Genomic DNA, 27,098 nt, shown 5'->3' on the forward strand with positions numbered 1-27,098 from the left:
TGCCTAGAAGAGGTGAATCTAGAAAGAACATCAATAAGGGTAAAACGAATGACACCTATCACAATTGTGGCAAATTGGGTCATTACATTAAAGATTGTCCAATGCACAAAGTAGAGTACCAGAAATATGTCAATCAAGTTGTTGAGAAAGAAAGAGGCAAAGACCGGGGCCCTGTGAAGTATAACAACAAATCTGAAGCTGACAAGGTTGCAAATCAAGTGTTGGTAGCCTGGGGGAACTCTTCAAGTGACTCAAATAAATTAGAGCAAGGAGAAGATGTCTCCATTATAGTGATGAAAGATGAAGTCCAAGTTTTTGATTCACTTTTTGCTCTGATAGTAGATACTGATGATTATGAAGATAAACCTGTGACTTTCCTTGACATCAAAGAAAATAAGAAAAATTATTCCCTTAGTACGTTGACATCTCTTGTCTCTGTGCTGATTGATTCTGTGAATGAGATTTATAAAGACAAAGGAAATTTGAAGAAATCTCTAGAAAAATGTGAGGAAGAAGTAATTGAGTTGAGTGTCTATATGGCTACACTCATCAATGAAAAGGCAAAGTGTGAGAAAGAAATGGTTGAATTGAATGTGCAAGTGGCTGAGCATCAAGAAACTTGAAAAAATCTATCTTGTGATAATGATCTTTTGAGTCAAAAGTTAGGTCAAATCTCTAAGCAGGATTCTAAGGGAAAAGGTGAAGGAAGCAGGATACAGTTTCAGCTGGAAGAAGAATTGACTGAAGCCAAGGCTAATATGAATGCTTCACTTAAAAGAAACTCAAAGCTTGAGAGGGAACTAGCCTGGGTGAAGACTGATCTTGTAAAGGCCCTCAAATGGACTACATTTTCACAAGTTCTGACTACCCTCACCAACCTAGGATCTAATAGAAGGAAAGGTTTAGGTTATTACAGTTAAGCTACCACCTCTAACTCCTTCATCAAGCCAGTAAATAAGAAGGATAATCTAATATGCACTTATTGTATGAGGGATAGTCACACAAAAGGAATGCATTATTCCAAAGCAACAGTTCAGAGAGGGATGAGAAATCTCACTGAATCAAGAGAAAAGAAAGAGAGATTGCCTAGCTGTACAAGGAAGAAGTTGATATTTCCTCTATCAACGTACTGGGAACTCAGACTTAAATAGGTTTTCAAGGCTAACAACTGATGAATAATGCAGGGCAAAGTATAAGGAAGCAACCAACATAAGGATCTTGATGATGGCTGCTTAGAGCACATGATTGAATATCTGAAGATCACCTCTTGTTGAAGGCCCATAATAGAGGCAATGTCTTCTTGGTGATGGATTTTAAGAATTAGAGTCTGTTGATACTTGTGATGCTGTGTACCTAGTTGGTCAAAAAATGTCCTCATAATACTGGAGGACATATTCTTGGTAGGTTCTTAATAAAAGTCGGTAGGGAACTGGTTGAGTGATATAATATGGGGTGGAGTTGATGAGATCCAGGTGGATACAGATGACTCTTATGATCCTTCATACGTGACTATGATTTGGTAAGCAGGTATCCTGGTTAGATAATGTTCTACATGTCTAATTTAGTATCATATCATATGCAGATATACACTTATGGTAAGGAGAAGAACATATAAAATAGGAGGTGAGATAGCACAAGATGATTAAGTTCAAAAAATTGTTTAGGGACCAGGTCCCTAATCAAGTTAGGATCATTTACTATTCCTAAATAGTGACTGTTTTAAATGTTTAGTGATTGTGCCACGTTACTCTCCCAACTCTTCTAAAAAGCTGTTACATGTACTTTAAGTCCAAAAGACGAGTCCATCTGATCGGACACATCTCATCAGACACACCTAATCGATTAATCTCAACCATTCTCTCATACCCTATTTAATGTCTAAAATCAAATATTTTTTCTCATTTTGAAAATCTTCTCTCCTGCAACCTCATCAATTTCCAAACCATTTCAAAAGAATTCTTTTTTAGTAGGATTTACGCACTTTTGATATTCACAAACATATTTTGATTTCAAGATGTGATCTTGGGATTCTCTTGTATTAACTTCAGTTGATTAATTCAGTTATGATTGTGGTTTTTTATACTTCTTATTATTGTGATTTCATATATGCTTTCAATCATGAACTTTGTTGATTTATTCATAAGCATGAGCGGCTAGAAACCCATAGTTGGGGTTGTGGAAACCCTAGCAGATTGATGAAGTAAGGGAAGTGTTATTGTTGTTTTAAACCGATACCCATGCATGTATTGTTTTATCTTTAATATAATAGTTCTCTAAATAGGTGCACACGTTAGAATTTCGCCTAGATTATTGCTACTTACTCCAAAAGAGTAGTAGTAGCTAGGAAATGATAATGACAACAGTAATTTGGAGTTTAGCTATCGATACACGCTTCTAGGGTTTATCTTTGAAAGATGGTTAGATTTCATCTAATAACTAGAGACTCAAAATGTAATAGTTAACTGGGATCAAGATAAGGGTTAGTAAGGCAACATCCTGAGACTCAAAAGGTAAAAGGTAAGATCCTTCTACTCGTCCAAAAGACTGTAGAAGGTACATAAATTATCAATTCTGCATGCAAGTTATTGGGTTGGTTTATCATAGCATTATAATTCTACGGAGTAGAGAAGCTAGGGGAAACACAACCTTAGTGTTCACCTACGACTGATTACAACCAAAGTTGATATTTGCCACTTGTCTGATATTTCTATTCAACCTCTCCACGTATACTCTTGGAATTCAACCCCAACCTTTATTTGTTTACTATATTTGGCAACAGTCGCATCATCTTCTAAGAGGAGGTGTAGCTTGAACGTTACTGGTGGTGTTTACTCTTGCTCAATAGACGTAACTTGTTGTTTGAAAATCCTTTGGATAAGTTGTGTCTCTAAAGCAAGGGTTGTAGAACATTTCATAAATCAAAATATAATATGGTAGTGTCAACTCTTGCCCGTGGGACATAACTTGTTGCTTGAATGTTTTTGTGCTAAGTCTTGCCTCTAAGGTAGGAGTTATAGAATATCTCATAAATCAAAACACAATTTAGTAGTGTCAACTCTTACTAATGGGACGTAATTTGTTCTTTGAAAGTCCCAAGTCTTGCCTCTAAGGCAAGATTTATAGAACATTAATTTGTTCTTTGAAATTCCCAAGTCTTGCCTCTAAGACAAGATTTATAGAACATATCATAAATCAAGATATAATGTGATGGTGTCAACTCTTACCCATGAGACGTAACTTGTTGTTTGGAAGGAATCAAAGAAACGAAAAATAAAATAAAAATAACAAAGTTGTGGAAAAAAATATTAAAAAATAAAAATAGAAATCAAAGAAAATAAAAAGAAAAAGGAGAAAAAATAAATAGAAGTCTCAACTACAACTTAACTCTTAGCTATTTTCTACTTCACTAACAAGTCCGAAATTACACTATGCTTATATGTACAAGTGCTCTCTGAACCATGTTCTCTATCCAACCCCTGTCTTTACATGTTCTCTTCTTCGTTAGAATCTCCAAAATTCTGATTTTTCCTTTCTCCATCACCTGTTTCAGCAAGAACTTTGGTTGTTGTACTTTAACATTCCGTAGGGCATCATTTCTCGCTCTCCGGATGTTATAGATCATCATTGTCGTTATTACCCATATAAAGGCTCTACTGACTCTCCCTTTTGCCATTCATGCAAGCCTTGTCCAGATTTTTAGTACGTCTCTCCTAATAATATGATTTGTAACCAGTCAAGAAGCCCATTAAACAAGCATGGGAGAATTTACATTCAAAAAATAAGTGTTTTCTTGTCTCTGGAGCACTCCCACGTAGAAGACATAGGTCACTTTGACTCATCTATATCTTCCTAAGTCTATCCATAGTATGACTATTATGCATCATAATCCATCATATAAAATTGTGTTTAGGAACATTAACCGTACTCCAAATTTCTCTCCAATGTGGCCATAGCACACTTTCACCTCATCTCCACATATAGCGATTATGAATAGTATAATTCCCTATTGGTGTGAGCCAATGATTTTGTACGTAACTAGAAGCAAATTCCTTCTTTATTTCATTGATTGTCTTCCAATACCAACTTGATGCTGCCACCACTCTTTCCCTTTTAAATATTTGTGGTTCGCCCATTTAGCCCACAGGTTATCTTCTTTTTGAGCAATCTTTCATATGTACTTTGTAATAGTAGCTGCATTCCAGCAAACAGTATTCATGATGCCTAAACCCTACCTTTTTTTAGTCAGCAAACCAAGTCTCATGTGATAACTGGATCTTTAGTGTTTGCTCTTGTCCACTCCATAGAAAGTTTCTACATATTGTAATATTTTTTCATAACTCTCCTTGTTATAATAAGAATCTATGCCCAATAAGAGTGGATATGCAGTAGAACTGAGTTAACAAGTTGCACCCACCGTGCATATGATAAGTGTCTAGTGCCCCGTGCTTTAGTTCTATATGAAATATTCTCAACTAGCATCTTGCAATCAATAACGAAAATCTTTTTTGAAGAGATTGGAATTTCGAGGTACTGGGCATCAATCTTTTTACATATCTTGTAAGCTCACAGACATCATTTTCTTTCTTTTTCTCCTTGTTGGTAGTGTATATGTTTGACTTACTTGCATTGGTTGACAAGCCTGACGTATTTGAAAACGTCAACAAGACTCTTAACATTAGCATAACTGATCTGAAGTTGCCTTTGTTAAAATCAACATATCATTCGCAAAACATAGGTGGTCTAGTCTCATGGCTTGGCATTTGGTATGGAAGCTAAAGCCTGTAAAATCAACTACTATATTCATGGTTCTTGTGAAATATTTCATATATATAACATGAATAATAGAGGTGAAGGAAATAACCATGAATTTCTCCATTTATGGCTATAGAGTATTGTGGTGTAGTTATGCATTCCATCACCCATTTAGTGTATATATGGAAAGTCAGCCTATAAATCATCTCTTCCACAAATTCCCACTCTAGTGAATCATACGTTTTCTTCAAGTCTATCTTGATTAAGAAACTACTACTCGTATTCTTTCAATTGTACAATCTCATTAGGTCTTGGAAAATAAGTATATTTTGGACAAATGTATTCCCATTACAAAAGCACTCTAGTAATCTGAGACAATATTTAGCAGGATCCTTTTTAATCTGGTGCATAACATTTTAGAAATTATTTTGTATATTCTATTACGACATGATATGGGCCTATAATCACCAATATGATCTGGATCATAAGCCTTTGGGATCAAGGTAATAATAGTGTCGTTCAGTCGCTTGAGCATTTTCTTATTATCAATAAATTCTTGGACACCAGCAACCACATCCGTTCCCACTACATTCCAAGCATCTTTATAGAATTAACTCCTAAACCCATCCAGGCTAGGGGATTTATTCTCGTCAATAGCCCATAAAGTGGTTTTAACCTCTACCTCAGTAAAGTCCATCCAGTTGACTCCTCTGCTTTACAGTCACCATCGCCCCTTTTTGATGACTATCTTGTTTACACGTTCTCTACCCCTAGCATTGGAGCCTAGTAATTCTTTGTAGTACATAATAAATCCATGTGCTATGTCTTGTAGATAGTTTGTTGTTGCCCCTCTTTGTTCTTGACACTGAAAATTCTTCTTGTGCTCCTTCTAGATTTCACCATGCTGTGGAAAATTTTTGTGTTCATATCCCCTTCATAGATCCATTTCACCTTGCATTTTTGCCTCATGAATTGATCTCTTGATTTTTTGCATAGTTTATAGTGGCCTGCCATTTTGCACTCTTCATCAACAAAAACCGTATTCATAGGATCAACTTGAATCTTAGTCTGAAAAGAAAGCAATAATTCAAGTGTCTGCTCAGCTTGCTGTTGGACATTGCTGAACCTCTCTTTATTTAGGTTGGTAAACACTTTTTCGTAGCTTGTTTATTTTCCTCACTAATTGATATATTTTCCTTTCTATTATAACAGTCTCCGAACTTTGAGAAATTCTCTCCTTCAAAGTTGATATAAGGCTTCACATGTTGAAATATCTGAACCTTTTCTTCCTTGGACCTCAAGATTTATCCTAATGTATAATAGCCGGACAATGATCAAATAACCCCACATTCAAAAAGTGTGTCTCAGCTGCTGGCATGTGCAATTGCCAATAGGTATTAACCAAGATTACTAAAAACTCTATTATTACCACTCTGTTTGTTGCTCTCTGTGTAGTAAGCTCCAGAAGACTTCATATCGTACAAACCACATCCCTCTATGCATTGCTTCAACACCTTTATTTCTACAAAAGTGACACAGTTACCTACCCACTCCTCCCTACTAAGAACACAATTAAATCACCCATCACTATCGAGGCTCCCTCAATATGCCCACTCAGTGTATTAATGTCCTTCCAACGGTCTCTCCTTAATGCTGGATCATTAAAACCATACACCAAAGTAATGAAAAATTTTCTTCAGTCTCTTCTATTTTGGACTTCAGCATGTATAAATTGAGTTGTGCTCATATTCACATCAATAGTGTATATTTGAGTATTCCATACTATCCAAATTCTTTCTCCTGGATGAGCTACTAGATTAGTTATATGGGATACTCTATGAGCTTTGGCTTTCTTAACCTTTGTCTCCAAGAGTCCAAATAAGATGACATTAGAAGTCTGCATAAAAATATGCATTACCTTCTATTTATCAATCTTATTTAGATTCCTTACATTCAAAACCAATCTTATCCATTGGGGATGGGTATATCATTTCCCCCTAAACTTCCAAGTACCGAGCTACTAGTTCCCATCATTTCTTACATTAATTTCCCCTACCCCTTTGTTTGGACTTGTTGTTGCTCAGAATGTAACACTGTTAAAGTGTTACTGATAACTGTGTCGGTGTCTTGAGGCTGATAGTCTTGCATTCTCTTATTCACCACTCCTTTTGCGTTATTGCACTCCATGTTTCCTTTTTCTGTTGGCTTTTAGTTCTGATCTTCTAGAACCATTTCCTATTTATCCCTTGTATTTTGATGCTCTTGAGTTGGCACATCTTTGCCCTGTCCTCTACACTCCACAATTTTATGCACAATTTTTTTTGTATTTTGTGCAAAGGACTGGCTTTCATTCATACTCCACTTTTTGGGACACAATCTTTCCTACTTTATTTTAAAACATCACACCTGAAGGATAGGCCTGGTTTAGCGGCATTGTTGAAAGTATTCTAGCATAGGTCAATCTCTCCTTGTTGGTTATTGCTCTATCTACCCTGAGGAAACTCCCTATCAAGCTAGCAATCTTGGTTAGAGCGGCCTTTCCCCAGTACTTCACATCCAGACCTACAAGTCTAACCCATACTGGTACTTTGTCCACGATCTTTTTTGTTACTTTTATATCGGGTTTCTATTACTTCAGCATTATAGGTTTCCTGTCAAACATGAATATACCATCTTCCATCACTTTTTTTTCAATATTCCACAGAGTTAAAACTAACCAGGAAAACACCTCTCTTAACTTGTGCCACCTTATCAATACCTTTGTCCTTCCATATCCTTTTAAAGAATCCTTCCATAATAGCTTGTGGTGGATTTGATCCCAAAACGTAGCAGATTACCGCAGTTCTTTGGTGATCAATTTCATCTTGGATATCATCCACATGGTGATTTTGACACTCCCTGGGGCATTTTGCCACTCATGTGGTGTACCTTTTGCCTCCGAGGTTGCAAACCTCCCATGTTCGACCATATTAGACAGTTCTAGCCCATTCGAACTCGAAGGACTTCGCACTACATCACTCTATTTATTTTTCAAATTTGACTTGGGGTTTCGAAGCTGAGTTGTTTGTATTGCAATTTCCTTCTCCAGTTGGTCCACCCACGATGAAGAGGCGGTCGTTGGTGTAGAGTTTCCATTTTAGAGTTCTGAGCTTGCCATAGTCTGATTCGGACTTGGATTCAGATTCAATGGTACAATTCCCTGTAACAAATTCGCATTCCTCATCTTCTTTGCATTCGCAGTTTTGGGAATTCTTTGATTGTTCACTCATATGTCTCGATTTACCCCTTGGATCTAATTTCCCCTCCCCCCTCCTTCCCCGGAGTTTCGACTTCCTTGCCATTTCAGCATGAGCTGAAAGGAACCCTCATCCTAGTGAGAGAGAAAGTTGTTTTATTAATATCGAACTCACAATTCATTTGTATAGTTTATTCAATAAAAATATTCAGTAGGTGTTTTGGCAAAGAAAAAAAAATAATATTAGAATTGTAGTTGGAGTTATGTTTGACCATAAATAGCTATTCATAATTATAAATAGATATACTTGTTCCGGTAGCTTTGATGTTTCTGAGTTTTGTTGTTCCATTTGTAGGGGGTGCGCGGATTAGTATGTATAATAGATTTGGTGCATATTTTGTAGGGAATCTATTTTTATTTAGTGCGTGGATGTTATCTTTTAATGATTTACTTTTGTCGCAAGATATATTCATTAATTATTTTATCCTGTAGTAATTACAGAGTTACAAATTTTTGTATAATAATTTATCCTATCTGTGCTATAATATATATCTAATTCTAGATTTTCAATGTTATTTATTATTTTGTGTTGTTCTTCTCGTAGTGAGTTTTTTAAATTATATAGACTATCACATGTACTTTTGTCTAAATTTTCTAAGGTTTTTTCTATCCATTTTAATTTTTCTTTTAGGTCTTTCATTATTTGTCTAATTCGGTTTCTATAATTAATTTCATTATTTAGATTTTCTTGATTTTCTCTAGTTTGTCTAATATATTCTAACATTTTTTAATCTGAATAATATCCTTCTGGGTAAATTTCTTCGTATAACTGTTCTAGATAATTTATAGTTTCAATTTCGTAGTCTATTACTTTTTCTAATATTATTTTCTTAATATCTATAATTTCTATGTTTTTAAGTATATATAATATTAAAACTTTAAGATAATCTAAATGATCTATTTTTAAAATTGTTTTGTAGCTGTTTGTTTTAGTCTTAGTAGTTTTTGCATATTTTTATTAAGAAATTTTATATCTTTGTTTTCCATGTGTTTATTTTTATTTTTTCTAGTAACTGCAAAAGTTTTTTTTTTTTATCTTTTTTTTTTTTTATGTAACTTATCACCTTAAGTATTTATAAGAGTAGTTAGGTATTTGTGGTATATAGCTTATTCTAGACATATAATTTTTACCAAAAGCTTTTTCTAATATTATTTTTCTTATATCTGCTACTTTTATATTTCTAAGTGCATACAAAATAAGTATCTTGAATTTATCTACCATCACATCAGATATATTATCATTCATTTTTCATAAATTTGCTTTTTTCAAAATATTCCCTTCAATCACGTACACAACAAAATATGGTCATATTGGCTTACTATATACTAGATTATTCTTAAATAATATGTTCTTCTGTCACTATTAACATGGTAATCTGGATACTTTTTCCCTTAAACAGCGCCTCTACTCTGGTTACTCCCCGCCACGGCTTCTTGCCTCAATGGTTTCACCTTTAGGATGGCATAGTCCTTAGGGATATTTCTCCGTTTCCTCTTTGTTAATAAACTTCTTAACATATTATTCTTCGAATAATTCTACTATAAAGTAACTAATATGAATTATTTTATCATATCATGATTGTTGGGAATTATGAAATTAGCTATTCATAATTATAAATAGATATACCTGTTCCGGTAGCTTTGATGTTTCTGAGTTTTGTTGTTCCATAGCTTTTTCCATTGGAGTATATTTATCTAATTAACTGAGTAATTTTTGTGGAATGGAGAGAGAAAGGTTTGCTTCAAAAGAAGGCTTGCCTTCCGCAATACCCTCGACCTTTTGTATTTATAGAATGAATTTACATATCTGCTGTGCCTAAGAAGTAATGAAAATTAAAGAAGTGGGGCCTATCCCCATCTAACTTTTCCTAAAATTCTAAGTTACGTAAAGTTTCTCAATTAAAACTAAGCCTAAGAAGTCAAAAAGGTATCTAACTTACAATTTCTAAAACTAAAGAAAAAAAATAGTCAACAATAGTGGCTTACATATATTTTTTCTACGTAAAAAGTCTAACAAATTAATTAATGTACAGTATCTTGTCTCCGTTGATTTTGTCGTATCTGCTCCATTATTGCTCTGTATCTGCTCCATTATTGCTCTGTATCTGCTCCATTATTGCTCTGTATTTTTATCCTTCCAGCTGGCATTTTTATCTTCTTTATTCTAGATGTACCTCTGGAATAATATTATCTTCTCCATTGCACCTCGAACATTGGTGGTCTGGATATTTATGTCCAATTATCTTACAGTATCTCGTTAGTAGTCCGTCTGAAATAAATCCCTTTTTTATTGCTCGTGCGGTAGATTGTTTTTCTGGGTTGAGTAGTGTCAATATCCACTGTCTTACATCTTCCATATCTGCTTGTCTTAGTTCTTTCGAATTTGAATATATCATTTGGTGGTCTCTTGAATAGTAGCTCCATATTGGATTTCCGTTAGCGTAGTTATTTGCTAGTTCTTGTATGATCGTAGCTAGTCCAATAAGTCTTTTATTTGCGTAAAAATCTGGTATCTCTATTCTAGGTATCTCCGGTTGTCGCGATATATCTTCCGGTATAATCATGTCTCTTGTCAGTCCTATCTTTACAACTTGTATCACTGGTTTTATCTCATCATATAATATCTCTGCTGGTGCAGTATAACATTTTATATAAAATAAAGTTCCTTTTGTTATTCTTTTATAGGTAGTAAATATCTTGTATAATTCCTCCATAGCTGTTAACTCTTCTCCGTCTTGGGTGTATATGGTATTTAGTAGTCCATAGTCAAAACAAGTTTTAACTAGGCTTGGGTTAGTTTTGGGTAGTGCTATCAGTTTGTTGTATCCTTGTAATTTTTGGGTTATATAATTGGTATTTGGTTCTTTGATATCTGTAGCTCTGGGGTTGTGGTTTAGAAAAGTTTGTACTCTGTATATATTTTCTATGTATTTTTGGGCTGTGTAGTTGTATATTTTCTTGTCTTGGTTTAGGCTGTCCCGGTATGTATTAACTTGTGGGGGTATGAATAAATGGTCTTTTTGTGTTTTAGGGGTAAATGGTTTTTCGAATATTTTATTCATATTTGTATTTTGGTATCTTGGTCTATTAACTCCTTTGCTTGTACCTGCAGAAGTAGATTGATAAATGTTATGGGTTTTATGGAGTGTCCCAACGTCTCCTTCTATCTCTGGATTTTTAATGTCTTCCGATCGACATAGCTCTGCACATTGCTGAGTTAGCTGATTTGTAGCTATAGACTTCAGTTTACCTTCATTAGTCTTTAGCTTTTCTATCTCATTACCCATACTGTCCACTTTCATTGAAAGCGTAGTTAGGGTGTTAAGTATTTTTTCTAGAGTATCTTCCTCTACTATTTCAGTCTGTGTAGCTTTGTCTTGATATGTAATCTGCAATAACATTTTTGTTAGTACTGATAACTTCAATTGTAAATGTGAAATTTAATATATTTAAAACTAGTCTTCGAATCTCTTTTGTTGTAACTGAATTTTGTATTTTCTTTGTTAGCCACCAACGTACCTGTGTATTATCTGTTCGTACAATAAATTTGTTATATACAATATATGGCTCAAATGATAATAAACACTTATATAATGAACATAACTCTTTTCTATTTATTTCCCATTTTATTTCTGTTTCGTTGAACGTACCTGAGTAATATCTACAATGATGTTCTATTTTTTCTGCTTCGTATCGATATTTAAGTACTCCTCCGTAACTATATTCACTTGCATCTGCTTCTACTATATATATAAATTTTTTATTTTCGTCTGGAAATTGTAATTTAGGTAATTCTCTACAAAGTAATTTTATTTTTTGAACTTGTTTTTTATCTTTTTCATCATAATTATATTCTATATCCTTTTTTAATTTTTTCTGCAGTGGTTTTAAGGTTTCTGCTAATTTTGGTATATATTCTCTTACTTGGTTTACTAATCCTAAAAATGATTGTAATTTCTTTTTTGTATCTAATTCTTCTTTCGAATTTATTATTTTTTGTACTATATGTTGTTGCATTTTTACTCCACTTTTATCTATTTGTATTCCTAAGAATTCTATCTGGTTTTTCATAATTTCAGCTTTCTTTTTGCTTAGACTTATTCCTGATTTTTCTATTATATCTGTGAACTGTTCTAATAATTTTAAATGTTCTTCTTTAGTTTTTGTATATAATAATATATCATCTATGTATACTATACAATTAGATAATTGTTTAAAATAATTATCCATAAAATGTTGATATCTACCTGGTGCATTTTTATATCCAAAGGGTAACACGTTCCATTCATAAAATCCTTGTGGTACCGTAAATGCGGTTAATTCTTTAGATTCTTCTTCTAGCTTTAGGTGGTAAAATCCTGATTTACAATCAAATTTGCTAAAATAATTATATCCTTGGATTTGTCTTATTTTTAATATCTTATTGGGTATTGGGTAATTATATGTTATAGTTTTTGCATTTAAATTTCTATAATCAATAACCATCCTACTTTTTCCTCTTTTTTGTTCACTATGTTTATTTACTATAAATGCTGGACTGTTATGTTTACTATTACTTTTTTGTATATATTGTTTTTCTAATAATTCATCTATGTGCATTTTAAATTCTTTTAAATCATCAAAATTATATGTTAATGGTTTTTGTGTTATTATGCTATTCTTATCTATTAATTCAATTTTTATAGTAGTTTTGTGTTTTTCCCATCCTTTTAATGGATCTTCACTATATAATTGTTCTAATTTTTTCTGGATTATTTCTATTTTATTAATTGAAAATATAGTTATTTCTGTTTTATTTATCGAAAATACTACTAGTTCTACAGTATCTTCAGTATTGTTTATATTTTCTAACTTTTGTGTAATTTTTTCACTTCCTTTTATCCAATCAGTTTTCTTTCTTATTTTATTATTAACTCTTTTTGCTCTTACTTTTTGTTTGCATGGTGTTGTAAACCACCAGTCTGTTTTAGTTATTATATGTGGGTATAATTTATCTAAAAATGGCATTCCTAAAAGTATATCTTTTGATGTTAATTCATAGTTATAAATTTCTTCTATTGTTAATATCTTATCCCATACTTGTATTTTTACATTCCTAGCTTTATAAGTAATTAAGCTTCCTTCATTATTAAATCCTTTAACTATTATTGGTGTTTTTAGTTTGTCCCATTTGCTTTCTGGTAAGCAATTATATCTACATAAATTAGCTTCTGCTCCTGTATCTATCATAGGCGTATAATATCTACTGTAATATCCTTCTACTACTATCTTCATTAATACATGTATCTTCATTTCATGTTAAGGCTCTTTTTAAGAATAACTTTTCTTGGTTATATGTTAAGGTTAATTGTGTATGTTCTATATTATATGGTTTTACTTGTTCCAACCATTTTATTCCTAATATTATATCTGCTTTTTGCATTTCTTCCTTTACTTCGAATTCTATTTTTATTTTTCTGACTCCTAATATTAATTCTTTTTCTGCTAGATTTTTATTATTTATTAAACTTCTTGGTAAGTCTGGGCATATATTATTATCGGTTTTTATTTCTTCATTTTTTACTAGATATTTTGCTATATAATTTTCTTCTTGTCCTGTATTCAAAAGTATTAGATATTCTTTTTCATTTATTTTTCCTGTTATGTAATATTGGTTTAAATTACTTATTGAGTTTGTTTCATAACTTGTTCTTTTTGATGAGCTTGATGACTCTGGCTTTTCATTAGCTATTCTTTTCGTTGTACTTATTCTATCATTTACTATTTCTAAATTTTCTTCTGTATCTATGTCTCTATAAGTATAATCATTATAATCTATTGTTTTTACTATTTGTTCAAATGGGCTTTCTATTTGTATTTTGTTAATTTTATTTTTTCCCGTTATTTTATGTTTTGTTGTTAATACATATAGGTTTTTACATCTTGCTGTAAATATTTTACTTCCTGGGGTTAACTCTATTCCTGATATTTTCCAATATAATACTAATGATTTATCTATATTCCTATCTGTTACTGCTACTGAATAATTCGCACTTATTATAAATTTAAATTTTTGGTATATTAGATTTCCTTTTACGGCAGTTATTATGCTTTTTTCTATAGGTTTTATAATTCTATCGTCTGCTAAATATAATTCTATTGGTGTATCTATTCCTTCTCTAAAACATGCTTTTATTAATATCTCTGTACCTCCAAGGTGTACATATTTTATTGGATCTCCTTTACTTTTTATATCATTTATTTCTTTATTAATTATTCTTTTTGTTACTAGTGGTATACTAGCTTTTCCTTTTGCATATCTGCAGTCTATTACATGTTCTTTTTGGCATACTACGTAATATTCATCTTTTTTCCTAGTAAAAATATTTTTTATTGTTGGTATTTTAAATATTTTGTCTACACTTAAATCTAATTCTTTTCCTTTTATTTCATCAAATATATTACTGTCAAATATTATTTTTTGTTTCGTTCCTTCATCATTTAAATATTCTTCCTTTGTTATTATTTTTATATCTTCTTCAGTCATTTGATTCATCTATTTCGCTATCTAGTTCATTATCTGTTTCATTTTCTGAAATTTCATATATACTATCTTCACTTTCTAATTCATAGTCTATATAATCTATCTGCATGTATTCGGTATTTTCTATTTTTATTTCTGATATTTGTTTATTTTTTGGATTTTTAGGTAATTTACAATCTCTAGCTAAATGTCCTAACTTTCCACAATTATAACAAGTACATTCTTTTATAGATTTCTTTTTCCTATATGGTCTTTTATATTTATAATTTTTTACATAGTATCTTTTTCTTGGTTTTTTATATTTATATTTTGATTTTTTATATTTCTTATACTTCTTATGTCTTTTTCTTTTCTTATAATATCTTTCTTCGCATCCAAATTGGGGTGCTATTTTATTTTTGCAACAAGCTAAATTTCTTATTAATGTTTTTTCCATTTTTAATTCTTCTCTATACTTTTCACATAAGTTTCTATACCATTGTTGTAAATATTTTATTCTTGCTCCTAACGTATCTACTATTTTTGCTTCTTCCCAACTTTTTATTATTTTCGAACTAAATGGTTCGGGTAATTTATTAAAATATAATTTTCTTATTTCTTTACTTTCTTCTATACTATATGCTCCTTTGTAATAATATTCTTTAAATGCGCAAGTATATTCATCTATATAGCACATATTACATATTGCTAATTTTAACATTAAATTTCTATTTGTATCTTTTTCTTCATTTTGTTCTTCTTCGATTGTTGTCGTACTACCAAATTCATCTTTTATAGCTGTTTCATATTTTTTTAATAGTTCTATAGGTGATAGTTTAGTTGTCGTCGATGATGTTCCTTCTATAGGTTTACTAGTTCTTAATACTTTTTTGCTATTTTCGGTTAGATTTGCAAACCATAATTTTACTGATCCTATTAATGTTTTTTCTATATATTCCGGTGCATCTATTATATTTATATTATTATCTAATAATTGTTTTGTCATATATCCTGTCCATAATTGTATTGTTTTTTCTGTATCTATTACACAGTCTAGATCTAAAAAATTATAATTTTTATTTATTATTTGTTTTGGTATCCATTTATCATATTCATTATATTTTTTAAACTTATTCTTATAATATATAGGTTTCCTTATTTCTGTTGTTTTAGGTATTATATTTTCATTTTCTTTTGTATCAAGAGTATTTATTTCTGTTTGGGTATTTTCTAAGTTTTCCTCATTAATATTTTGTTCTTCATTGATTTCTAAATTTTTTGTATTTGTTAATATTTCTGTGTATGTTTCGCTATCTTCGGACTCATAATTATCTGTTTCTTCGACATCTATATTATTTATTTCTAATTCTTCATTTTTTATTTCTAATTTTTCCTTAAATTGATTTATCTCATTTAGTAATTTTTGTTCTCTACCTTTTTCTTCTTTTTCTTTCTGTCTTTGTTCATACAGTTCTTTTAACATTTGTAATTCTTTTTCTAATTCAGCAATTCTACTATTTTTGGTTTCTTCTATTTTTCGTATTTCTTCCGTAGTTTGTTGTTTTATTTTTTCTATTTCTTTTTTCCCATCTATCTCTTCATTTTCTTTTTCTATTCTTACCATTGCTGTTAATTTATCTTCTAATTTTAATTCTTCTTTTTCTAACATTAGATATAAATGTTCACCTATTTTCTTATATCTTCGTCCTAGATTAGAAAATACTATTTTTATTTTTGATCCTTCGTAATTTTCATATATTTTTTCATCTATTATAAATTCTTCTTTATTCATTTTATTGTGAATAGTTCATGTTGATATATATATTCTAAGCTATCTATTTGTGATTCTAATTTTGATATTTCATCTTTTTGTGTATTTATTGAATTTTTACTAACTCCGGCAAATATATTATAATTTAGTCTTTCTATTCGTATTTTTAATTCTTTACGTTTTTCAGAGATAATTTGTTTTAATTCTTTATATTGTTGTATTTTATTCATTTTAAATTATATTTATAATATCTTGGTGGATATCTAAATCTAATTTTATTATAATTAGGCGGTATATATTTCATTCTTCTAGATTTTAAATGTGTTATTAATTTTGATTCAATACTAGATATTAATGTAATTAAAGAGGCTAGTTTTTGTGGATTTTCTTTTGTTTTATTTAGACTTATATATTCTGAATAATTACTAATTAATGATTTTTTAATTTTTCTAAAAGCTTCTCTATTTTTAAATGGTCTTCGCATAATTAATTTAATATTTTCGTAGGTAATTTTTTTTAACTTTAAATCTAATTCTAATTCTATAACTCTAACTCTAATACATATCTCTTCCGTACTTTTTAGATTACTGGGCTCTGATACCATTTGTAGGGGGGTGCGCGGATTAGTATGTATAATAGATTTGGTACATATTGACATGGATATAAATTGGAGTTATTTTTTATCATGAATATAAATTGGAGTTGTGTTTTACTATTTGTGAGAAAAGTAAAAGTAAAAACAAGTTTTACTTATTTTCACTTATGATTTTCAAATATAACTTGGAGTTGTATTTGGACTTCTCATGCCAAATGCCACTTTTGAAATAAAGTGAAAAAAAAAAACTCTAAAAAAAGTGAAAAAAATTCATGGCCAAACGGGATAATAATGTTGGATATATATATTCTTTATTTTTGAATAAATACATAATCTAAATGTATCTTTTTATTTAATATTTAGTGTTATTTTTTTAAGGAACACCTAAAATAGTTGTACCTTGCTAGGATTAAAGAAATATTTAAAGTATAAGTTGATTATATGTATGTACGAAAATTTTATCAAAGAAAATCCAAAAAAGCCCAAAAATTCGGGAAAATCAAAAGTCCTGAAGGTGAAAAACCCAAAAAATTTATTGGTTTGATTTATAAATTTAAAAACCCAGCGCAAAAAGAAAAAACAAACCAACCCGGTCCATGTCCACTGCTAATGATAATGTACCAAAAGATTATTTTATTAATTGGGTTGCTATGCACAATAAATTGCTCACTGGAGCTAGATTAATAGCTAAATTGGAAGTCTATCAATGTGATGGTTGCATGTCTGGAACCAAGAGATAACATGTTCTTTTAATGTGCTTATTCACCAAAATGCATATCACTATGCAGAATCTGGACATACATGGTATGTGGAAGAGAGTACTATGCAGAATCTAGATATACACTACTGAAAATTACCTCTCTGGCAACGAAATTTTTGGTGATAGTTAAAAAAGCGTCGCAATAGGTGGTTTATTGCAACGGTTTCAAGCATTGCCAAAAATAATTATTCTATTAACTATAATTTAACATTATAACTGTTGTCTTTGACATTAAGTGTTGCAATAAATAAATAAAATAAGCTATAGCAACGCTTATTTTATTCCGATCTAGTACTGCTCATTCGCTTAAACATTTCTACACTTAAATGATGGCTGTAAAAGTGCGATTTCAATATTTCGTGAGCTGCTGGTGCTGGCGGTGAGCTACCGGTGTTGGTAGTGAGTTGCCGGTATTTTCTTGGGAAAAGAAGAAGAGGGAAACAACATAGTTCTGAGGCATTTTGTGATTAGGGATAATTTGGTTTCAGGTAAGTTTGTTCGATTGATTTTTGCAATTAGTGAAAATTTAGGTTTTTTGGACCTTCATTTTTCTTGCTTCGTTTGTGGGGTTTTCACTAATTGTGTATATCATTATTCTTTTGAGATTACTTGCTTGTAGGTGTTCTGTATTTTAGCTATAGTTGCTGTTAATTTCTCTCATTTTGATTGTGGGTGTTCTGTATTTCCTTGAATTTGGTGTGCTTTTAGTTTTTTGGGTTTCTAAATTGTGGGTGTCTTTAAAGATTCAATTTTTGCTTAATTTAAGCTCTAGGGAAATTTGTTTAAAGAGGGTCATGAGGCTGTTGGGAGCTTTTATCTCAATGGCTGAAATGGTTTTTGATTCTTCTGAAGCTGTTAGTGTTGTGTCTAGGGATTTAAAGGAGTTTTTGTAGTTTGATTCTGATGAACTTCCTAGGAGTTTGAAGCAGTTATCTAAAATTGTAAGATCTGAGGAATTTACCAATTCTGTGGTTAGAGTTTCGCAGGATCTAATAGCTAGGATATCAAGGGGGTATGAGAGTGAAAATAGGAGTAAGATTGAGGAGGTAGGTGGCTCAAGTTTTATTGATAAGGTTATGGATAGAATGATGAGTACTGTTTGGAATGGATTTGTTTTTGTTGTTGTTGGTAACTTTGCAAGGAACTTGGTTATGGGTTTCTATTCGAATAACGGGTCGGATGAGGGGTTAAATGGGAATTTCCAATCTGGGGTCCCGTAAATGAAGGCAGATTCATCAGAAATGCCAAGATGGGTTGACGTGGTTTGTACTGATAGATGTAAACTAATGATTGCTGATTATATCCAGACATTTCTGAGCACTATTGTTGCAGTTTACCTCAATAAAATAATGCATATAAACGATATGATGATTTATTTTCTAGGTTAACCAATCTGAAGAATCAAGTCAATGTGAAGGACTTTCTAGTTTCTGTTTGTAATGGGGCTATTGAAACGCCAGTGAAGACGTCTCATCAAGTGATGACAGCTTCTGGATCTGATTCTGATTTGAGTTTGAATTCTTCTTGTTCGATAGTTGACCAAAGTGATTATTTAACGCAAGCAAATGATAAGGCAGTTCAGCAAGTGCCTCCAAGAAAAATTAATATGAGTTAACCGATTCATCTACAAAGTAATAGATGGCTGAGTAGCGTGTCATCAACATTGGCAGTTCCAAGCAATAGAAGGTTTGTGCTTGATGTGACAGGCAGGGTGACATTTGAAACAGTTAGATAGATTGTGGAGTTTTTCACTTTGAAGATATCAGAGAACATGTAAGAAAGTGTTAATGTTGTTCATGAAGAAGTTGTGTAGAGAAGGCTCGATGTCATTATTCAAATCAATGCCAAATCTTATGTAATTCGTACAGTATGCCTTGCATTATTTCTACATATTCCTGTCAGTACTCATACTTTATTGCCTTCCTAAATATTAGTGGTCTCCTTAGATCTATTGTCTTAGAAGCTTAGATGTTCTATAGACTGGGAAATGTGTACATGCATTTGTCAACCTTTTATTGAACGAGCAATTTCTCTACAAAAATAAAATAAAATAAAATAAAATTTGCACTTCAATTGCTTCAATTTTTGGATTTTTGGTTAGTGTATTCTTCTATTTGACCTAATTTTTGGGGATTTTGGGTTTTACTTTATGTCTTTTGAATTATATGGCGATTTTAAGCTTGTTTCTTTTACTTTATGTCTTCTGAATTATGTGATGATAAATGATTAGATATTGTTTATTGCTTATGTGGGTTTAATACACCGGCGGCCTTTTAATCGATTATAAAGTGTGGGTTTTATTCATGTTGATAATTTATTGGGGAAAGTGACGAGATAATTTAGCGGTTAATGTAGCTGGGTTTTGATTAATTTTGATATTGGTATTGATTTGTTTGTTTGTTTTTGTATTGGAAAGTTGAGTTGAGGAAGCAGAGTTCATGTTCATTGCAATTAAGCTGAGTTGAGGAAGCAGAGTTCATGTTCATTCTAGTTTATGCATTCAATCACCCCTAATCCTTCTTCTAATTTTTTTTTCTACATACAAGTCTCATGCCATTAAGGGTGTTTTATTGGTGTATATCTATGTTTGAGTGTCTGTTTATGCGTTATGCTAAGTCTATTAGGAGCACGGACATTTTCAATATGATAACAACATCAAGTAAACTTTAAACAATATAATTCCGAGTCCAACATTAATGAATGCACAAATGGTCAATGAATTTCCCATAATGAAAGTTCTAGTTATGCTACTTGTGTTCATTGATGTTGTTATTGTTGGTTCACATTTTTGAAGAGTCTAAGCAACCTAGATAAGAGATATCGTTAAGTTTGCAATCTCAAAAACCTAATAATTTTATTTTTCTATTCAGTGAAGTGTTTTTAGTATGGATTGCTTATGTCTGTTAAACTTGTTAAAATTTTTGTACAAGTTTATTGGCTGCCTATTTCACGTGGTTGACAATGTTCATATTTTAGCTTAGCGTGAATCATAATTTTGGTGAGTTCGTTGTGTTATGTAGGATTTTAATGGATAGTGAAGATAAAAGTTGGATGAATTGTTTAATATGGTCTGATGAGTTCGAGCGTGGAGTGAAATATTTTCTTGATAAGGCGTTTGAATGAGCTCCTCAAGGAAATGAGATATTATGTCCTTGTAGAGACTACAAGAATCAATATTGGCGTTATAGAGATGTGGTGGAGGATCACTTGCTTTCTATAGGATTTCTTCCTAGTTACACCAAATGGACTTTTCATGGAGAAAACGCTTCCTCGAGAAAGGCACATCATCCAATCAATGATGATGAAGGTTCTAATATGCGTGATGATATTGATGGACTACGTCACAATACATTTAGAAATGTAGATATTGAATCAAGCCATGGAGATGAAGATGGAGAGGGATTACCTGAAGATGCAACTAAATTTTTTAAATTATTGGAGGAAGGAAAATAACAATTATATCCGAGCTGTGAGACTTTTAGTAAGTTGAGTTTCACAAGTTGGTTGTTCTTGATTAAATCATTGCATAGGTTGAGTAATGCAGCTTTTTTGGATCTCTTAGTGTTGATAAAAGAGGCCTTTCCCTTTGCTCAGATACCAGAGTCTTTCAATAAGGCCAGAAATATGATAAGAGATATGGGTCTTGATTATGAAAAATACATGCATGCCCTAATGATTGCATGTTATTCTGGAAGGACAACGAGAAAGCTGAGATTTGCTCTGTATGTGGGACTTCTAGATGGAAGAGTGTTGGTGGTGCCTCAACTAATGCAAGCTCTAAAAGTCCTCCAAAGTTTTTAAGATACTTTCCCTTAAAGCCTAGGCTTCAGAGGATGTTCATTTGTCCTGAAACAACTGTTGCAATGAAATGGCATGCTAACGAACGATCGAATGACGAAAATCTAAGGCATCCTGCTTATGTCCAAGCATGGAAGGATTTTGATCATTTGTATCCAGACTTCTATAGAGATCATCGTAATGTTAGGTTAGGTCTCTCGAGTGATGGTTTCAATCCATTTCTGTAATTCCCCGAATCTAGTACCCGGAACACTACATGATGCTCATGACCCCGAAGGACCACAAGCTACCCCATGACTGATATCTGTACCTGTATACTTTATAATATACTATATGATTAAGGAAACTTAAACTGAAAGGCCATAAAGTTCAAGACTGTAACATAACTGATAAAGATATAACATCTGAATAGGGTATGAAATACCCAAAATAAAACTGAAATAACATGATAGTCTTAACATGATAGTATGGAAAACCTCTAACTGACTGAATTGTCTGAATAAGGAGTTGATGGGACATATCCCCGACTAACTCCAACTAATAAATTACTTAATGAGATAGTAAATAAATGATCATGTCCTCAAGAGATGAGGACTCACTGCTAACTCTGACTGCTGAGATTGGAATGCTACTGATGCTCTGGAGCTCGTGCTTCTGAACCTATGGTATAATACACCATAGCGCAAATGCGTCCATACTTTGAATGTACTGGTATGCATGTGAGGTAGGATGGATACATGGAGTTCATATGCATAAACAATACTAGCTAACTGACTAATATGAACGTGAGAATACATGTATGAATACATAGTAACTATATCTGAGATCATGATAACATGAATTTACTAATAGCTAACATGACTGATAACTGAGTTCTGATGCTGATATAACTGATAAAATGAGTGATTGTATCTGACAGTCTTGAGTATGATGGACTAGCTGAGTTACGTACTATTCTAAGTTGACTGTATCCGATAGTCCTGAATTATGTAGAACTATCTGAGTTCTAATACTGAGACTAACTAACTATACCTGACAGTCCTGATTCTGTAACTGAAATTATGGAAAGTAGTTATCTAACCGACATGCCCCTAATATGCCATTATGGCTGAGTTGGGGTCCAATTTGTAACCCCAATTGGATGGGTGTCAGTACCGCATCACTGGTAAAGACAAGCTGTGAGTGACCCCATCTGAAAGTTTCCCAAAAGAGAATGGTGTGGCCCTCATCTGACAGTACTTATCCACCTCATCAGCCCTCATCTGATAGTGTTAATGTCTCAACCTATGCTCGCTACAAAGTTCTGGAACGCAAGGATGACTTATAAGAATCACACCTTCATCTGACAGTGAGTGTTCCCATCCTTGGGTTCACTCGGTGCTAATTTCTACTCCCATCTAAATAGATACTGATCATGGATTACTGAACTGAACTAGATTAAATTAACTGAGTTTCATTGACTGGCGGAATAGTACTGAGATTACTGTATTACTGAGCTTTTCTGAGTCACATGACTGACTGAGTTCTATGGATGATGGTTTGAATGAGGATATCGTGAAAACATGATACAGACTCAAGGGACACAACTATATTTTTCAGGTACAAGTACCCCCAGGACTCGATAGAAGGAAACTGACAAGGCATGATATTCTTGAATACATGACTGACATCAACAATCCATAATACAATAATTGAAGATATTTCATGGGCTTTGATTATCATAGCTTGGTATGTTAATAAGATAGCATGTATACATAGAATAATTTCATATGTCTAACTCATGAGTAATCCGACAAACAATTTCAATACATAAGAATAGCATGGAAGTCATTTTGGATCATACTTAAGCTATAGTGCATAATTTCTATCCTCCTAGGCATTTTATCAAACACCTTGCATGCACCCTTAGGGCATAGGCTTAATCATCAAATTGACACATTATAAATAATTCAATTTATGGATTTCACTCACTTGCTAATGTAGTTTCATGAAAAACAAATAAATATTCCAACTTGGGAATCATATAACAAGATAAACATGGTTACAACCAACCCACATCATAAATATCATGATTCATAATTTAAAATAGGGTTCTTGAGCTTTATGGATGAAAGGAATCCATAAATCAACACAACGCATATCTTAGTTCTTGATTTAGCGAAGATTGACAGAGAGACTTTCTTGAAATTAAATCCCCAATTGAAACCCTAGCTTGTTCTTGAGAGAAAATTGAGAGAAACTAGTATATTTTGGGTTCCAAATAGTTGAATCTCCTGTTAAAGGGCTTAAACAGGGGTGGAAAATTGACCTTTTTAACCCTGAATGTGTCTTTTAATTTCAGTGAAATTTTTCTGAATTGGACCCCTAGCGCAACGCGATGCTATCGCACCGTGTCACTGGAATGTGACAATTGGGAAATAGGGAAATGACGCGACGCAGAGCCACCATGTTGCCACTTCGTTTGTGACCTTAAAGTTTGGTGTGACATGAAAAAATCGTGATGGGACACTGAAAAAAGGACAATTTCCATTTTATCATGTGGTGCGGTGCACCACTGACCAATATGACGCTGTTTTACGATAGTGACTTGAAATAGTCATAACTTCTTACCCGGTTATTGGATTTAGGAGAATTTTATATCGATGGAAAGCTTATTGAATTTCCCAAATGAAAAAAAGTAAAAATCTTGAAAATTCCTCATGGAATAAATATCATTCAATTTAGAATCTAATACTTGACATTCTTGAGACAAAATTAGTTAGGAAACTTCGGGATATTATAATATCTCCCCCTTGGGAACATTCATCCTCGAATGAGACTGACTGAGAGGGGAGAAACGATAAGCCAAAGTACATACTGAATATGAACACTGAAACATGACTACATTACTGACATTTCTAAGATTCATACAGAGCATTCATATCTGATGCATGATTTCATGACTGAGCTGATACATGAATGCATGACTGAGAGTACTGATAAGCTGATCACACATATCTTATGAGTAAATACATGACGGAACTGATTACATGACTGATATTTCTAATAACTGAGTCTTCTCACAAGGAGAATGCATGTCTGATGCGTGAACACATGACTAATATGATGCATGAACATATTATTAGATATGCAATAGTATTTAGTACCAAGTTTAAAAATGGAATCCTGAACATAAGGCTGATACCAAGTTATAACTGAAATCTGGACATAAAAACTGAAAAATTTAAGGAGAACTGTTACCTTGATCTTGATCTGAGTCGGCAGAGAAGAGGTGAGGGTACTTGGTACGCATGTCTGCTTCTGCTTCTCAAGTAGCTCCCTCAACAGATTGATTCCGCCAAAGAACTTCGACTAGAGGGACTTCTTTATTCCTCAGTCTACAAGTCTGGTAGTCTAGAATTTTGACTGAAATCTCCTCATAAGAGAGGCTATTCTGAATATCTATGCTCTGAATAGGGACTATAACTGCTGGGTGTAACGCCCCGAAATTGGGTCCCGAGACGTCACACAGTGCTCAAGGTCACAAGTGACCCTAGGCTAACCCTTCTATTGGCATAAATCATAAGCAACTGAATAAAAATACAAATCCATACAAATCAACAAAAATTAACTCTTTTCTGAATCTGATCGATACAAAAATGGAATTTTACAGGATTATAATTTTGCCTTTACAACCAAATTTGAAACAAAATACATCAACTTCTACTGACTGTCTATGAAGCCTCTACTAGTACTGACTGTAGGTAGCCGGGTCATGACTCCCGACTACCCCAAATCAATACGACTGAATAAAGAAAATACAACACTATAAACTCTGCATAACTAACCCAAGCCCTTGAATCAAAAGGACTAATCACCTGCTAACTGGATACCACAAACTGACTGGATCTGAAGGTACAACTATACCTTGTACCTACATTCCGAGAAAATATAGCCCACATACGAATATGTGGGTCAGTACCATGGAAAAATACCGAGCATATGGGGGTGCAGTGCATATATAAAATAATATCTTAATATCATCACAGTTTATAAAATTATGCATGCTGATATAGATGACTCACTTAGCTCGAATTAAATCATCAAAATTATGAGAGGATGAAATAAGTACAATAACACATGTGAGTCATCATATAATTTGTCAATCACTTTCAGTTCATCAAGAATATCAATTCTCATAATGTAAATATCATTTAAATCTTTTGAAAGAATAACTTTCACAATTCCACTTTCAAATGACTTCACCATTCACCATAGACATAAGGAAACACACACACACTGGGAGATCCTATAACCGACATAAACTATGTGAGCTACATGGAGTCCAACGTACAATCCACGTTGGGGAGAGTCGTCCTGTCTTTGCCATCGTAGTAGGACTTCTAGTATCAATTCAAAAACATTAGTGATCATTATATAAATCAGCCTCAGGCTCACATCCTATGGGGCACGTAGTTCTAGCGAAGTAAGGTCACTTTATACCTCCCACTCGGTGCTAAATATTACTCCCGAACTTAGCTCAGAAATTTAAATCAGCCTGAGGCTCACATTAAAGAAAATCCACAATAAACACTTCAACAATTTTCATCGGGATCCAATTTGCTACCCCTTTATCATAATCAATAAAAATGTGGATTTCTTTTACAGTTGAGTTCAAAATAACTCATTCACGACCAAAAGGTCAAATCATTCAAAATATCTCAAATATTCCACATCAACGTGCTTATAACACACACTTTCTTAAAAAAAACACAATTTCCAATGGAGATTCAAATATCAAAATCATGATAAATATCATTCAAGATTCATGCTTTATATCACCACACATGTAAATTTATCTTTCAAAATCATAAACATCAAGATTTTATAATAATCATCATAAGATATGGGTTCATACTTCAAATTCATAAAAATCAAATAAAAATCATGCCTTTGTAAAGAAAATTACTTTTGGGCACAAGAACGAAAGAGAGTTCTTGTTGAAAAACCCCACATACCTTGAATGATGAACTTTAGATCGATACTCATTTTTGAGATGTTAATCGTGCCTTTGAATGATGGTTCTTGGAGTTCTTGAGCTAAAAACTTGAATCTTGAATAAATTTGCTGAATTAATGGTGAACTTTGGAGGTTCTTGAAGTTCTTGAACTAGGAACTTAGAATCTTGAATAAATTTGCAGTTTTATTGGAGAAAAAATATGCCAGGCCTCAGTACTTTTTTTTCCTGCAGTTTTTATTGTTCACAGTTCGATCAGAATGGTCGTAGTTCGATCGAAATGGTCGTAACTCATCGCTCAAGTGTCCTTTTTCGATGATCTACATATCGTTGGAAAGATTATTCGTTACTCTATGCAATGGTAGGTCAACGTCTTAGAAATACTACACAAAAAATTTATGGATCGCTCTAAAGCGTAGAACTCGATACGTTTCTCACGAAATCTTTATTAAAAAAATTTTCCGTGGTATTACACTGGGCTACCTATACACTTTTTCAGCAAAGAGACATGGAAGACTAGATGAATTGAGGTTAGATATGAAGGCAATTCGAGCTTATAAGCTACCTTGCCGAAGCGACTGAGGATTTTGAAGGGACCAAAATATCAGGGACTAAGCTTTCCCCTTTTG

The 27,098-nt window shown here is 32.6% G+C and overlaps 1 pseudogene; it reads left to right on the forward strand.

Annotated features, from left to right (window-relative positions):
- Positions 1 to 101: 101 nt before the first annotated feature.
- Positions 102 to 21,921, forward strand: LOC107871735 (annotated as a pseudogene).
- The last annotated feature ends 5,177 nt before the right edge of the window (positions 21,922 to 27,098 follow it).

The sequence above is a fragment of the Capsicum annuum genome, chromosome 5 (genome assembly GCF_002878395.1).
Source record: "Capsicum annuum cultivar UCD-10X-F1 chromosome 5, UCD10Xv1.1, whole genome shotgun sequence".
Lineage (NCBI taxonomy): Eukaryota > Viridiplantae > Streptophyta > Magnoliopsida > Solanales > Solanaceae > Capsicum > Capsicum annuum.